Genomic DNA, 6,000 nt, shown 5'->3' with positions numbered 1-6,000 from the left:
ATCTATCTTAATAGTAGCAACAGGACCAAATTCTTCAATTTCAAAAGCTGAAAGTTTCCCAATCAATGTATCCCTAGTAATTGATGTATTAGGCATTGTTCTTAACTCATTTATAGCAGTCTTTCATTTTATATGCCGGTGGCAATCCTCTTAAAACTTTTGAAACAATTTCATCCTCACTTCAGGTTCCTCCACAACATTTAATACCCAAAACAATTTCATTTACTCTTTCCATAAAAGCAGAAATCCTTTCATCTTCTTCCATTTTCAGATGTTCATACCTGACCCGGAAGCTTTCAAGTTTTGCAATTTTGACTATGGAATCTCCTTCATTCAGTGTTTTCAAATGATCCCAAATAGCTTTAGTAGTAGACCTATTTGATAGTCCCATGATTTGTTGATCTGATAATGCACTCAAAAGTGCTTCTCTTGCTTTACAATCATTTTCCTCATTTTTTGTCAAGTTAGCTGGACTAGCTTGACTTGGTACAACATCAGTATAACCATTCTTTGTAACATCCCAGATGTCTTTTCCAATGCAATTTAGATGTGTCTCCATTATGATCTCCATATCCCATAGTTGGTTCCATCAAGTTTAGGACTGTCCTTCCTGAAATAATTAGTAGACATTGGATCTCCTCAAGTTGGTAAACTTCTGCAAAAGAGGACTAAGCTCCGATACCAATTGTTAGGCCCTGGAGACAACTAAGAGGGGGGGGGGGGATGAATCAGTTGTCAAATAAATTCAAACCAAAAACAACTTAACCAACTTAATGCTTAATACCGAGAAACCAGTTAAGTATGTCGGTAGATAGTTTTAATAGTTAATTGCTATACCGGTAAAGATTAGTGCATGAAACATAAACACAAAGTCATCCACAACACATAACACCAATATTTGTACGTGGAAACCCTGTAAGGGGAAAAACCATGGTGGGAAACCTTACCCACTATCAGATGATACTACTGCAGATAGTAAGTGTACATAAATGGGGTCTGCACATGCAGAAAGGCCAAGCACCTAGAGCTCACTGCTCAATCACAAATGGGAGTCACGCTGACTACAATTGGATGGTTAAATCCAATAAGAATGTACTACTCACAATAGCATCTTCATATGTTGGATTCAGTACCGGTGTAATGCTGGTATGCTTTCACAAAAACCTAGCTTCATCTTCAAATGATGTCTACATGTATAGCTCTGCTTACTCTCGCATATACCTTCACAAAAACCTTCTTCGCATTCCACACTTGATCTTACAAATAAGATTTTACATTTATACCATAACCTAAGACTAATTTTAGTAGGTCGACTCTACAAGATATTACAATAAAAACATTTTACAAATAATACAATATCCGATGCAATAACCGATTGAACATGTCATCTTAATGCATTTACAACAATAATTGATCATCTCCATAGTGTGCCATGCTGATCTAGAAAAGATAAACCTGCTGGTGTAACCCTGGATAACTCTGGACCTATTTGCCGGTAAAAGCAAATATGAATATACCAATGATCAATTCATTAATACAAGATATCCACATGATGTCTTTGACATTACCAAGTGTCTTCCATGCCATTCCAAGTGTCGGTGATCATTATATCCTGTTGGTGAACCATATACCAGTAACTATGCAATAGTTACTTGCTTGTTGGTGAATGTTGCTGGATCTCCAAAGTGCTAGTGTTTTAGTAGGTGTTGACATCAATGACCAAACCATACCAAAATACCAAGAATGGTGACTCAGTGGTGGGGCCCGCTAAGGAAGCAGTTTGGAGGAGATAAATAGCTGGCAGTTCAAAGGGAGATCGATAGTTATCGCTATATCGAGATGGGAAACTACTCGTCAATTATCCACTATGACTTGGCGACTAAGCACTAGCGGCTAGGCGACAAGGGAGAGCTTCATTCCGACGGTGATTCCGACTCTGATAAGGTAGCATGACAAAGACCCCGAAGAGAATCTAGAGGTGACATGTGGTGGTCCCAGCAAATGAAGTGGTGCCCAGATGAACTCGCAAAACAATTCAAAAATAACACGTGGCAGAGCACATAAACAAAAGGCTGAGATAAAGAGTGAGAAGATCATGGAAGATCGAATGCATATCACTATTCCGCTATGGAAAGTTGCACAATCAATATCTATCATGGATCAATGACAAAGAGGAACGAAAGTGAAATAGTGGGTCCGGTCAAAATGAGTTAGTAGCTGAAGTGGCAATCAGGTGGCATGTCATCAAAAAATGACTTACTGAACAAACCTAAATTGCGATGGGTCTCTAAAAGGACTCACCAAAACTAGTAGTTTCATCGACATGAAGTTCATCAGAGAAATCAGAAGCGGTCCTATCGAAAATAAAAGGTATTGATGAAACTACAGAATCGATAGGACATAAGAACAACTCGCCGAGGGAGGAAGTTTGGCCGAAAGAATAATAAAAGGGAAGTATTTCTTATCGTATCACATTGCCTTATCTATTTTTTGAATGTGCGTTAAAGATGAATTTTATGTGTATTTATCCTAAATAAAGTGCTTTGAATATATATTTTAGGATAAAGCATTATTTTATATGAACGGATGCTATGTTTGCAAAATATTTTTCAAGGCAAATACTTTGGTTTTAATGAATTATTTTAAATAAGTATTTTCAAACTAAAATCTAAAGTGGAATACATTTTATTTTCAAATCAAGGAATTTGATTGGCTTATCTTGTGTGCAGAAAATAATGAGATGATGAATATTTGTTGAGGAATTTTATCAAGGCGGAGAATAGAAGACACATTATTAAAGAATCATTTAGTATTTTTAGGGTTCTCATTTGTAATTATTTATTAAACCAAAGGGTGTGTCCTTTGGATGGAAACTATCTGTAACTCCCTTTTGTGTATGAAAGGGTGTGTCCTTTCATATATGCTTTTTGATTCACATACTTATAGGGAGTCATTTTTGTATGCAATGGGAGAGTCATAAGAACAAGATACTGCTGTAAGGATTGAATATCATTCTGTATTAGAGAAGTCTATAGGAAGAAGAAGTATCATTTTGTGCAAGCAATCTGTAATGGAGTATCTGCAATTGCAGCTTTTGTATGTAATTATTTCTTGAAGATTAATATACAAGGTTCGATGTTTCCTTTTTCCAAATATTGTGTACAATTTTGTGTTGATGATTATCTTTGTCCTCTTGATAAATTTGTTTATATGTCTTTTATGATGTGAATCACATGTCATTGCATTAAGTGAAAGATTGAGTTTTTATTGTTTGTGTAACACGTACTGAACCTTCATAATTAATGAGAAATTGTCTCTTGAGTTGATAAGATATTTTCTCCACAAAGTGTCATATATATCCCTAGATAGAGGCACTGGTATGTTATTGATTTTTTAAGGTTTTGATCTGTATTCATTCAAGGTCCTTGATAAAGAAATGTTCTTCCCAAATCCTATATGAACTGATCTATGCAGATTTCATTTAAGTCCCGAAAGCAATCTCATTTTCAATATATAAATTCATAATCATTCCTTTTCAAAGCATTCTGTTAAAGCACATAATAAAGCATAGTTGCAGAACAATAATTTGCCAGTTGTGTAAACTTGCTAAAAGGTTTAAATCCACTGTAAATAACCTTTTTTGTGCTTGAGAGGAAGATGCATACCCACCTAGGTTTAGTGGAGCCTAAAGTGCAAAGGGATTTGTTCTTTGACCATCCCTGTTCGTTGACCAAGGCTGATTGGACTACTTGAGGATTTGGCAATTCTTTTGGTTTCCCAATCTGTGGTTTTGGGAACCAACAGATTGGCGACTCTACTGGGGAGTTGTGATAAGAAATATTCAAAATTTCTGGTGGTTTCACTTTAGACTCTATTGGAGAAGGGAGCTTAGAAGATTAATGAAAGTATAATTCCTCTTAGGAGGTCGTGACTCTACTTGTATTTTATTAGTAATAATTGGTATGTTGAGAAAGTAAGAGAAACCCCTAGGAATTTGTCAATAATATTTATGCAGGGGAGGAGGTATCTGCACAAGGGACAAGAAGATTTTGTTCAGTTGAGTCCCAAGAAAAGGAACAAAGAGAAGAAATCAAACATGGCATTTGAAGGTTATGAGAGATTTCCTAGTAGAGAGGAAGGTTCCTCGTCTGGTAATAAATTTGAAATTCTGGAGGAAAATCCTTTTTATAACTTAAATATAAAAAACATTAAAGGTGGTCATGATGAAATCCTGGCTACTCAAGAAGAGGAAAAGAGGTAGTGGGATGAAATCATTCTTAAAATGGTTGATTTAAATGGAGATGAACCGAAGATGGCAAAAGCTCTTAAGAGACAACCAGATTGGGTGTTGCAAAATCTAGGAATAAAAAGAGATACAATTCAAAGCCCTAGGTCAGAAGAAATATAAGACAAAAGTAAAGGTGAAGGAAATAGGCCAACAATTCCTAAATATAGTCCCCCTCATATGAGAAGAATAGAGCAGCCTTTTGTAACTTATGATAAATCATTATTAAATGGAACTAGAAGATGGAGGGATGTGAATAGGGATCAAATTGAAGAAAGGCAGGAGGATGGAAGAAGGAATGGAAATGGGGGAAATGATGGGAACTAGAATAACACAAATAGGGGTAACCATATAGGAAGTAATGGGTATGGCAGCAATCAAAATAATAGACATAATAGAGGTAACAATGGAAATTATAGAAATGGCAATGGTGGAGATAGGAACAACAATAATGGTAATGGAGGTAATAATGGAAACAATGGCAATAATAATGGTGGTGGAAACAATGAGAACAATGGTAATTATGGAAACAATGGTGGATTCAATAGAGGAAGTATGAATAATCAAAGAAACCATCATGTCGGCAGATGGCCTATGATCATTGAAAGATACAGACAGTTGGATTTCAATGGCATTGTTGGTTATCCAAATTAGATCACTAATGATTTAAGATCAGCAATCCTTAAATTCTCAGGAAATGGGATTGATTCAACAGAACAACATGTAGTTACTGTAAAAAATATCATTGAAGAATTTGAGGTTCCTCATGAGGATGTATTCATGAAATTGTTTGTTCAATCTTTGACAGAAGATGCAGGAGAATGGTATAGAAGCCTTCCTGATAGATGTATCTGTAGCTGGTAGGAATTTGTAACACTATTCTTGGAAGAATTTGGAGATCACAATGATTCTTCATTTGCATCCCATGAATTAACAAGTATAAAGAAGAATCAAAATGAATCAGTTGCTGAATTTAATAAAAGATTTAATAAAGTATTAAATAGAATACCTAGAGATTTCAGACCTATTGATTCATTTCTGATTAACTTTTATTTGAGTTCTTTTGATAGAAAAACCCATTATGAGATTTTGTCTCATAGACCTGATACTTTACAACAAGCATTCAAGACAACTACTACTATTGAGAATAATAGGAAGGTTGTTGGGAAGGTTGCTAAAAGAGATGATCCAAAGTTGTACAATTCTAGGGTTCCCAAGAAAGATGATCTTACTCAGATCATGGACATACTTAAGGACCTAAAGGGTAAGAAGAATCCTAATAAAAGGCCACCATATAGAAACAATAAGAAAATAAATTACAATAGGCCAAGGTTGCATGACATGCCGTATAACACAAATTGGAAGGATGGAAAACCAATAAAACCTAATACAAACAAAGAGACTCCTGGTCCTTTAAAGAAAGCCACAAACATTGTAGATGAGTATACATGGTGTGATGTATGTAATCTACCTTATGTTGCAGAACAATGTATGATTGCCCAGGGCTTGATAGAAGAGGAAGATAAAAATGAGGATTATGAACCAACTGTGAATGCCCTTTCATTTGATCCATATTGGGGAAGAGATGAGGATTTATCTGAAGAAGAAGAATATTCTGATGTGAATCAAAGAAGAAAGAATTTTTAATATAGCATACAACACATTTTTTCTGATGATGATGAAGATATCCCTACCTTGAGAAAATTGTTTCATGA

This window comes from Cryptomeria japonica, chromosome 3, assembly GCF_030272615.1.
Source record: "Cryptomeria japonica chromosome 3, Sugi_1.0, whole genome shotgun sequence".
Taxonomy (NCBI): Eukaryota; Viridiplantae; Streptophyta; class Pinopsida; order Cupressales; family Cupressaceae; genus Cryptomeria; species Cryptomeria japonica.
This window is presented reverse-complemented; position numbering follows the sequence as displayed.